The sequence below is a fragment of the Strongylocentrotus purpuratus genome, unplaced genomic scaffold (genome assembly GCF_000002235.5).
Source record: "Strongylocentrotus purpuratus isolate Spur 01 unplaced genomic scaffold, Spur_5.0 spur5_scaffold_13, whole genome shotgun sequence".
In the NCBI taxonomy this organism is placed as follows: Eukaryota; Metazoa; Echinodermata; class Echinoidea; order Camarodonta; family Strongylocentrotidae; genus Strongylocentrotus; species Strongylocentrotus purpuratus.
Genome location: NW_022145598.1, coordinates 13284128 through 13295330, shown reverse-complemented (window position 1 = coordinate 13295330; position 11203 = coordinate 13284128). Strand labels below are relative to the sequence as shown.

The 11203-nt window shown below is 32.7% G+C and overlaps 1 long non-coding RNA gene across 1 annotated transcript; it reads left to right on the top strand.

Moving 5' to 3' along the window:
• The first annotated feature begins 2245 nt into the window (after positions 1-2245).
• On the top strand, positions 2246-3919 carry LOC115923005. Its single transcript, XR_004063715.1, has 2 exons — positions 2246-2338; positions 3730-3919. It is a non-coding gene; the product is annotated as an uncharacterized LOC115923005 (long non-coding RNA).
• The last annotated feature ends 7284 nt before the right edge of the window (positions 3920-11203 follow it).

Here is an 11203-nt window from a genome sequence, read left to right as displayed (position 1 = left end):
AATTAACCAAACAGAATAAGCATCTATATATAATGGGTGACTTCAATTTAGACCTCCTGAAGTCCTCTAGTGATACAAGGATTAATACTTTTTTGAACAACGTATATGCTAATGGTTTAACCCCTATGATCTACAAACGCACCAGACTTACAACAACTACTGCATCACTTATAGACAATATTTTTTATTAATTCTTATACTTCAAATGTAAATGCTGGTATCATATACTCTGATGTATCAGACCACTTTCCAGTTTTTGTAGTACTAAATACTGCTCAAACATGTTATGGGTATTATAAGGGAAAGAAAATAAGACAAATCAAGGATAACACAAAGAAGTCATTTTTCTGCAAGTTATCTTCTGAAGAATGGACAGATGTTTATAGAAGTAAAGATGCCAATGTTGCCTATGAATTTTTTTTCTCAAACTTTCGAAGGCATTATAATGAATCTTTCACTTTTGTTAAGAGTAATAAGAAAAATATTTAAAAAAAGTTATTGGTACCATTAAACTTGTTGAAAAAATAAGATTGAAGAACAAACTTTATAAAAGGTTTTGTTGTAATCCTACATATGAAAATAAAGAAAAATATAAGAAGATTAGAAACAAAGTGTCATCTGAATTGAGAAAAGCAAAAAAATGTATTTTTATCAAAGGTTTAATGACTGTAGAACTGACCTTAAGAAAACATGGCGATTGATTAATAGAATATTTAAAAAACGAAAACCCATCTTACCACAATACTTAATACACGAAGGAAGAACACTAAATGATCCGTAATTGATATCCAGTGTTTTTAACGATTATTTTAACAATATTGGACCAAAACTAGCTTCTTCCATTGATGCAACTACTTGTAAAGATTTAAATTTCTCCTCTTTTATGATACCTCCGATAAATGAAAGTTTATTTCTGAAACCTATTAATGAAGACGAAATTTTGAAAATAATGTACTCATTTAAAAATGGAAAGTCGTGTGGATGAGATGATATTAGTCCAGATATTGTTAAGTATGTCAGATATCTTATTACAAAACCTTTAGCTTATGTTTTTAATCTCTCTCGTCAAATGGCAATGGTACCCTCACAACTAGAATTATCCAAAATTATCCCAATCTTTAAAAAGGGGGATAAGCACACTATTGGTAATTATCGTCCTATATCACTTTTGTCATGCTTCTCAGAAATCATGGAGAGATTAGTCTATGATCGTATATATAATTTTGTATCTAAACACCATATATTACATGATAATCAATTTGGATTTCGAACCCATTATTTTACTGACCATGCTTTAATATCTGTTTATGATATCATTGTTAATGCCTTGTATTCAAAACAGTTTATATTTGGTGTCTTATGGACCTGAGTAAGGCGTTTGATACCATTGATTTTTCCATTCTCTTTAAGAAATAAGTAAATTATGGTTTCAGAGGTATTGCGTTGAAATGGATTCAGAGTTATTTTTCACAAAGGTACCAATTTACTGAATATAATGGATACAGTTCTACCAAATGAATGATTAAATCTGGAATTCCTCAAGGGTCAAATTTAGGGCCCCTATTTTTCCTTTTATATATAAACGACATATGCAACTCATTCTCATTCCTTAAAATTTGTACAGTTTGCTGATGACACTTCTTTGTTCTTAAGCCATAATAACTTATACTCACTGATAGACCAGTTTAATGAACACATGAAGAATGTATCTCTGTGGTAGAACAAATACATGCGCAATACTTATTATGTTATTATGTCTGTGTAATTATTTTATTCATTTGGACGCCTAAATCAACAAGCTAACATAAGCTTCCTACAGGTGCTCCCTTTTCCTTCTACTCATTTTCACAGTTTGTTTAAATTAATTTAACATAAAGCTCATGATTTGTATATTTTAAACTGTCTGTACATTATCACATGGTTATATTTGTATGTTTTTTAACGGAAATAAAGTCCTTTGAATTGAAATATTAATAATTTCTTTCATATTATGATCTCAAACTCATGGTGGCCCAAGGCTTTCTATATTTATAAATTATTCTGGCAAGTTATTTCATAAAACAGTGTCCGCATATGAATACTGAATATGGCATTTCCCCTTCAGATTTTCTCACAGTTTGAGGGACACAAAATAGAGACATTGTACTGTAATGTAATGATAATGTAAATCGAATGTAATGTAACCGTGACTGAGCTGATCTCATCCCATCTGATCATATTCACAGTCAAGAGAATGTGCCAACCGCTTGCGTTCTACGTTGACTCGCTGTACTGGGCCATGAAGGGACTAGGTACCGACGATGACAAACTCATTCGCATCGTCGTAGGCAGATCAGAGGTAAGTCGATCATACAGGAGGGACAAATATTTAAATCAGAAAAAATAAATATTTCGTCCTTACCCTTTCTTTATCTCTCTCTCTCTCTCTCTCTCTATATATATATATCTATATCTCTCTCCCTATCTCTATCTCCCTACCCTCTCCCTCCCCATCTCTCTCTCTTTAGCATTCTCTACTTCTCTCTCTATCTATCTCCCTCTTGCATTCATTTTTTAAATTGGTCTAAATAAATTTATTAGGGCAAGTGGGACATCGGACAATTTTTTCCTTCCCGCCCTTGGCTACGCCACAATAAAATTTAAAATACAAACAGAGCATATATTTCACCTTATTTCAACCCACTGCGCACTGCAACCGAGTGGTCCATGTCTTAAGCCTATAGTGGGAGAGAATTCAGTGATAATCGGGTCAGGCGCGTACGCAGGGGGGGGGGGGGGGGCTGGGGGTTGAACCCCCTTAACTTTTTTATGTATGTGTTTTGGAGACCCCCCCCCCCACTCTTTTGTTTTTAATTAAAAAAATAATAATTGTGGTAATGGGTGACCTAAAAAGTTGACCTTACCCCCCCCCCCCCCCAAACGAAATGAAATATTGATCGGCCTAATTCTCAGATTTCAAGACACACACACACAAGGCCGCCATCGATTTCAAGCTTACCGCTCATGATGGCGGTCTCCTGCATTTTCTGTAATTTATCTTTTTTTCATTGAAATTATATTTGTGTTTGTATGCATCTTATTCAATTTACTTAAAAATGTATAATTATGTAAAATGAAGAAATATTTGTTACTTTATGTATATGATTATTTTTCATTTTGAAAATGCAGAAATAAAAAACCGCTCATGATGGCGGTCTCCTGCATTTTCTGTGATTTATCTTTTTTTCATTGAAATTATATTTGTGTTTGTATACATCTTATTCAATTTACTTACAAATGTATAATTATGTAAAATGAAGAAATATTTGTTACTTTATGTATATGATTATTTTTCATTTTGAAAATGCAGAAATAAAAAAAATGTGATCTTACCCCCCCCCCCCCCCCTCTAATCCCCCTCCCCCTGCTTATTCAGCGACCGGCTGAGTCGTTGCGAAATTTTTGGGACCAAAAAACCAACAAAAATATGTCCTCTTACCTTACCCCTCCCCCCCCCCACCCCCGCTTATTCAGCGGACGGCCGAGTGGTTGCGAATTTTTCAAGTTTTAACCCCCCCCCCCCCTCGAAAAAATCCTGCGTACGCGCCTGAATCGGTTCAATAAGAATCTAGATTAGGAACCATCAATACCTCGTTTATGATATAAAAAGGACACTTTATTTTCTTCCCTTGAATTTATTTTGTTTTCCTTTTGAATATATCTTTGGCGTTCTCTCTCTCTCTGGCCTAGATCGACCTGGCTTCCATCAAGAAAATGTTCAAAGAGAAATACACCACCACCACCCTGGCCGCCATGGTCGAAGACGATACCAGTGGAGACTACAAGAATGTTCTCATTGGTATCATCAACGCCGATGCTGCACCTACCCCAGCCCCCACCACCACCTAAAGACCGGCTGGAGTCATTCCATTCACCAAGTTAACACAGTATTATAGCTGTACCGTATTATGAAGAAGAAGAACAAATTCTTAACGTTACCAAGATCATAATTACTAAGCCACCTTATGAATAGCCCAGACTAGTAACTTTTGTACTCTCATAACATCACAGGCGCTACAAGCTCTAGGGAAGGAGCCAATAATAAAGGTGTCCACTTTAGACAGGTAGATAAACGACCACTATTGTAGGTACATGCATATCACAACACTCACTGCCTGATGAAGGGGCAGTGTTTCCGTTTACATCTACCTTGATGCCATATCATTCCCATGTGAGGGTTTGGGAGTACATGGTTTTCTACTGTGAGCTTTTCATAAGCTGGCTTGGGGATTATAATCTAGGTACGGATATGACTTGTTTATAATACCGTACAGTATAATATCGTCTGAGATTTGTGAAGCGGGTGCTGGAGTTCAATCGCATCAAGCGATATTATATATCTATATTGGGGCATGTGCAAATGATTGTTACGTATATAGCTTATCAGATACGATGGTTAAACATCATAAAATCCGTTTCTTTTACTATACATATAGATGTATATATATGTACTACTACTATACAAACCCTAGTAATTCGTATTATTATAATCATACACAGCATATATGTGTACAAAACTATAAAAAAAAAATAGTATACTATTGAAGAACTTGCACAGTACATAGAAATCTTTGGTTTTAATGGATAAAAGTAGAAGAGTATTTAATATAGATGTAAATTAGAATGCACTGTGGTTTGATCTCATTCCTGTTTGTAATATTTTGAAATATTCCGAGGGTGTTGTAGAGTATTGACCTTTGGAATGTTGTGTAGGATTAGGCAATCACACATCCATGACAATAATATGAACACAAGCTTCATAGAACAGAACCTCTACAACTTTCAATTAAGACCCATTTATTGAGATATATGTATGGTCCAGGGCATCTACGTGATTTCAAGGATAAATAATATAGCACACATTCAATCCGTCAACAACAAAATAAAAAGAAAGAAATTTGTCTAGCTTTACCACCTTTTCGGTGTTTAATTACTCAATTGGAGTGATGATACAACATCTAAAGCGACGGACAAAAAAGAGAACATATGCAAGTGAAGATTACCATATTCATGAGTTTTCATATCATAATATTCATTACTATACATTTGAAATAGAGAGATGAAGTTTGTTAGTATTATATTATACAGTACAATGTGTGCAGGGATTTCAAATCTAGTTTCTGTGAGAATTTATCTAATCTAATGGTCAGATATTAAGATTTACATTCTAGAAACAGCATTATTATATTATGGTAACAACATTCTTCATAATAATGGTAAAATATCGTAAACTACATTAGAATACTTAATAGAACTACACTTTTTTTGGTTGCACAAACAGAAAACAAAAAACGTGAAATTACTGACAAGCTCAAACATTTGCAGCATAATCCTTTGGTTTGTATTAGACTACGTGTGATTTATCAGAAATAAAAACCTTCTGATAAGTGACACAATGACAAAGTAACCATGGTAACATTCAATCATTGTAGATGTTGTTATGAGTTTTGTCACGCTTAACGTTTGTACCGCGGTTCATTTGTAAACTCAATGGCAATACTGCACGTTTCGATATGACTTCTTATTAGGATTACAATTATTGAAGAGATGTTTTGAACATTACAAGGAAACCTCCTAAAGCTTTCGATACCATAACAGCGTAACTTATTCCTTTCGTATTTGAATTAAAATCTCAGTTCTTGATAAAATTGGTTGAACTTATTACCATTTTCTATAACTGGTAATGCTGATCACCCTATTATGAACGTATTCTGGGAGCAGGTTAATTACCTTGAGTATCATTTGATATCCCATAGAAATGATCGGATTAGGTGTTGCGGCACTGTATAATGTTTGCACATTCATTTAAATCGGTGATAAACATGGCTATTCAAATTGACTTAGGTTGATTTTTGTTCTCGAAAGTTCTTTGAGATCGTGTTTTCCTTGAACTTTATCATTGTCATAGTAATTTATCCATACGAAATGTTTTGCTATAAATTTCACACTGATCTTGACAATTGCACTATCAATGAAATCATTATTTCAATGCTTACACCTTATACATCTAATTCATTCAGTCTTTTTAAGTATTTTAGATAAAGACAATATATTTCGTTACTTCAGGAGGTGAAGGGGACGAATCGTAAATTGTCATTGCATTAAAGTAAGAACATAAATCATTTTTCTGATTTCTTTTTGTTTGTTTGCTTTTTGTTGCTTTTTAATTTTTAATTTTTTTTCACTATTCATTCAATTCACAAAAAATAACAACAGAATGATAATATACATAATTTGTCATAATACTACAAGATATTTAATTTACATGTACATTACTTTAGCATGAATGAAATATACGATAAAAAAGTCGCACATTCCCATTTTTACATCTTCATATCATATTATTACAAACAACACGCTTAGTTCCTACTTAGTACAGAAATATAATAGAATCATATACAGTTGGAAGTTATTACTCATTTATAACAATATAATATGTTGTGCAATGAATGAATAATATTTCAAAAAAGAGCCTCCCTACATACACATGAACACACACACACACACACACACACACACTCAAACGGACAGACACACATACAATGTTACCCATCCACCCTCCCTCTACATACCAACAACTTCCCAAACTCCACAATCCCCCCTCCTTTCCCGAACCCAGCCACATTACACAACCGTTGGAAATCCAGTCTCTTCCATGTCCCACTGTCCAAATTATATAAAATGTTTTAGTCTGAGATAGAAATATTTCCAATGTTACCGATACAAAAATCATAAAGCAACATAGGAAAAGATAGTAAGATAGACGGACTAAATTTAGTTACAAGCGCATATTTCATGCAGGAAACTGTTAAATTAGAAGATGAAACTCGAAATTCATAAGTGAATAACACCTTTTGGAAGTCAAAACTTCAAGAAGACATTTCAATGTTAATCAGCAGTTGGCCTACACAAACTTTCCCTATCACAGGCACATGGCAAGGGAAGTAGGATGGGGTGTCCAAAGTTAGTTTACATTTTAATCAAACGAATACTATATTCGATCCACAATTTCTCATATTATACACAAAATTATTAGGATGAATTTACGTTCAAATATTAAACTACAAATAGGTGCGATTAGAAAATTTATCGTCCAAAGAATTCCTGCGATTTCGCGATCTCAAAATTAGATATCGAATATGAATGCGCTACAACTAAAGAAAAGATCATAAAAACAAAGATACCTTAATTAGCACACGAGAGTGTACTCAAGTGCTTTGACAAAACAAGCGATTAATCAAAGGTAAGGTAATTTTTTTTTTCCATATTTTTCCCTCCACAGGGATTTTATTGATTTTCATTTGAAACACATACAAAAATATATATTCAAGGTAATTTACATAATAACATGAATAAAATAAAATTGGCTTTTCAAGATACAAGTATTGTTGAGCTGTTGAGTTAACAGAAAACTAACAAATCAATAATTCATTTCTAACACTCATGGAAAGAAAAACAAATACAGAAAAAATATCATTTTAAGTAAACAAATTCCTGAATTGAAACCATTTTCTTGTGAATTTATTATTTCTACAATTCGAATTTGCAATATATTTTTCGTTTTTGAAGTAATTTATAATCGAAACTCTAATACTATCAAAGTCGGGCAATTGTTTCTTTATTTTGCAAGTATACACCATCTGTCGCACCACAATCAGTATACAATTCAATGCATAATTATTTGAACCTTTTAAACCAAATAATTTATCTTGTAATGAAAATGTTAATTTATTTCCGGTTCCAGTATTAATCCAGTGTTCTAACCTACCCCAAATATTTTTAACATGCGTACAATCACATAGCAAATGTATAACTGTTTCAATCTGTTCATTACAAAATGTACATTCTTTTCTTGGGACTAAATTCATTTTAAACAGTAGATCGTTCGTATATAATATGCGTTGCAAGACTTTAAACTGAAACCATCGTAAGCCCACATCAATGGTACAATTAAATCCAATAGAACAATATGTTTCCCAACTCTTATCATTCAGGTCAAAAATGCATTTCCATTTAAGAAAACTTTTACATAGTACTTTTCTTCTCTTTAATAATATTGCATAGATATGTGAACATCCTTTAATACGTTTCATAACAAATGCCATTGTATCTGGGAAAAGAGGTTGTGGCACCTTGTTAAAAATAGTACAATTGTTAAACCCTTGTCTAATTGCATCGCATAATCCACGATAAAAAAGAAAATTTATTTGAATATTATACTTTTCTTGAAAGTGTTCTAGAGAGAAAAAAAATCACCATTTGTGTCTAAAATATCGTTAACAAAACGAACTCCCTTTTGACACAATTTTTTTATTATATATTGAGCTATTGCCTATTTTAATGTAATCATTATTCCATAAGGGTTGGCAAGAAACGTTATCATGATGCATGGACAAGAGCGTACTATAAGCCATGAACATTTCTTTCCAAAAAAGGTTCTTTGTTTTACCTGCCAGTTCCCGAAAATAATTGTTTCCCATATATAATTTTAAATCTTGCCGTTCAGGCAAGAAAGATTGCAAAAGACAGAGGATATTGCTATCTATTGAGCCAATTACTAATCTCTTAATCCAGGAAATTTTTAATGATTGGCAATGTGTGTATATATCTATCATTTTAACCCCTCCGTCTGAGTAACTTTGTGACATTTGATTTCTACTTATTTTATCAGGTTTCTCCCCCCATATAAATCTATAAAAGTAAGCATTTATATCTTTCAAAAGATTTTCACCAGGATTAGGGAGGGACAAAAAAAGGTAGTTTAATTTGGATACCAACAATGACTTGACTACAGTGATTCTTCCAAGAACAGTTAAGTATCGTCTCAACCACGATGTCATTTGACTTTTTATTTCTTTAAATTTTTCATTATAATTGTGAATTATCAATTTGGGCAAATCCGTACAAAAGTCTATACCTAAATATCTGAAATAATCATCAAACACCCAATTTAGATTTCTATCCAAAAGAACACCATCTTTCTTGTTTTTAAATCCTCCAATCCAAATCGCATGTGTCTTCTGTATATTAACTTTTAAACCAGACATTGCATTATATTTATCTAAAATGTTTAATGCACTGTTTAATTCCATTACTGACCCATTCAATGTTAGAAGAGTATCATCTGCATATTGAATTATTTTAAGTTGTCTACCAGGTAAGCTCAAACCAAAAATGGAATCGGAATTTCTAAACAAGAGACCTAGTATTTCGGCGCATAATAGAAAGATAAGAGCTGACATGGGATCTCCTTGACGACAACCTCGCTCTATTGAAAATCTTGGAGACAGGTGTCCATTGATTAATACACAGGATTGAGCATTTTCATAGAATACATTAACCCATTTTACAATAGAGGGACCAAACTTAAAAAAGTGCAATACTTTTCTAATAAAATCATGAGAAATAGAATCAAATGCTTTTTCAAAATCTATAAGCAGCAATAAACCAGGAATGTCATTGATATCAGTATACAATAATAAATCATATAACAAACGGATATTCTCTCCAATGAAGCGCCCTGACATAAAGCCTTTCTGGTTTTCATGTATAAGAAAAGGAAGTACGTTCTTTAATCTGTTTGCTATACAAGAGGAACCTAATTTATACACCACGTTCAATAAAGATATGGGTCTCCAATTTTTCAAATAATGTCTTTCTTTTTTCCCTTTGGGAATTAAAGTGATGACTCCTAACTTCTGTGTATAGGACATTCCGGATGAATATGCAGAGTTCAAATATCTCACTAAAAATATGTGTAATTCTTTCCAAAAATGTTTGAAAAATTCGACGGTGTATCCATCTACACCAGGTGATTTATTATTTTTCATATTTATAAGTGCTTGATGAACTTCATCGATGGAGAGTTCTCCTTCGAGCTTCTGTGACATTGACGCAGTTAATTTACTTATATCTGGATCATTTAATATTTTATTTAAGTCTACATCAACAACAGGATTATTTTTATACAATTTAGAGTAGAATAATACAACTTCTGATATAATATCATCATGCGATGTTATCTCCTTGTTTTCAGTAGTGACCAATTTGCATATACGTTTATTCACAGCATTTCTTTTTTCTAAATTCAAAAAATATTTTGATGGTTTCTCGCCATATTCCATCCATTTAATTTTAGACCTCATCATTATTCCTTCCATTTTTTCTTTTCTTAGTGATTCTAACTGAACTTTCTTTTCATGTAATATGACTAAAGCTCTATTTTTGTCTGTTTTTGATATCAATGCCTTCTCCAAAGCTATAATTTCTTTCTCTAAATCATATTCTAAATTTACCAATCTTTTTTTCTTTCTGGCTGAGTATAAAATTGTTTCACCTCTAATTATGGTCAACAACGTATCAAAAAATAACTGATCATTTACAGTAAATTCATATTGTGTATCTTGTCCTTCTACCTCAAATCTATTTACATTGTTATTATATGGGACAGAATAGGTCTCAATCGTTTGTTGAATGACATCTTTAATTTTTTCCACATAACTATCATCCCTTAACAACGAATTATTGAATTTCCAGTAACCTCGACCTACCATACAATGATTTAAATTCAAAGATAGCTTGACCAGGGAATGATCGGATCTGTACCCAGGTAAAATTTCTATTTTATTAACGAGTGACAGTAGTTCAGTGGAGACCAAAAAATAATCCAATCTAGCCGCCTTAAAGGGAGTAGGTTGCCGCCATGTAAACATTTTTTCCAGGACATGTAATTCTCTCCATGGGTCTATCAAATCTAGATCATTCTTCATTTGATCGACTTTTTTCTTGGCATTAGGATTATTAAGGCGAATATAATTATATGTATCTTTATCAAAATCTTGAACCAAGTTCCAATCTCCGCATAAAATTGTTAATGGATTATCAAAATCCAAAGCAAGTCTTTCAATATCTGCATAAAAACTAACACTATCGTGATTAGGACCATACAGGATATTAATGTTATGTCATAGCTATATATCTGTAGGTCTAACGCAACAAAATTCCCTTCTTTTGATCGCTCAATCTTATTTACATTAAATTGCACCCCTTCCCCAAACAAAATAGCAACACCTCTGGCATTTGACGCTTTATGGCTGAAAAAACAATTATCTCCCCAAAATCGTTTTATAGAAGCTTCTTCCTCAGCTACAAAATGTGTATCTTG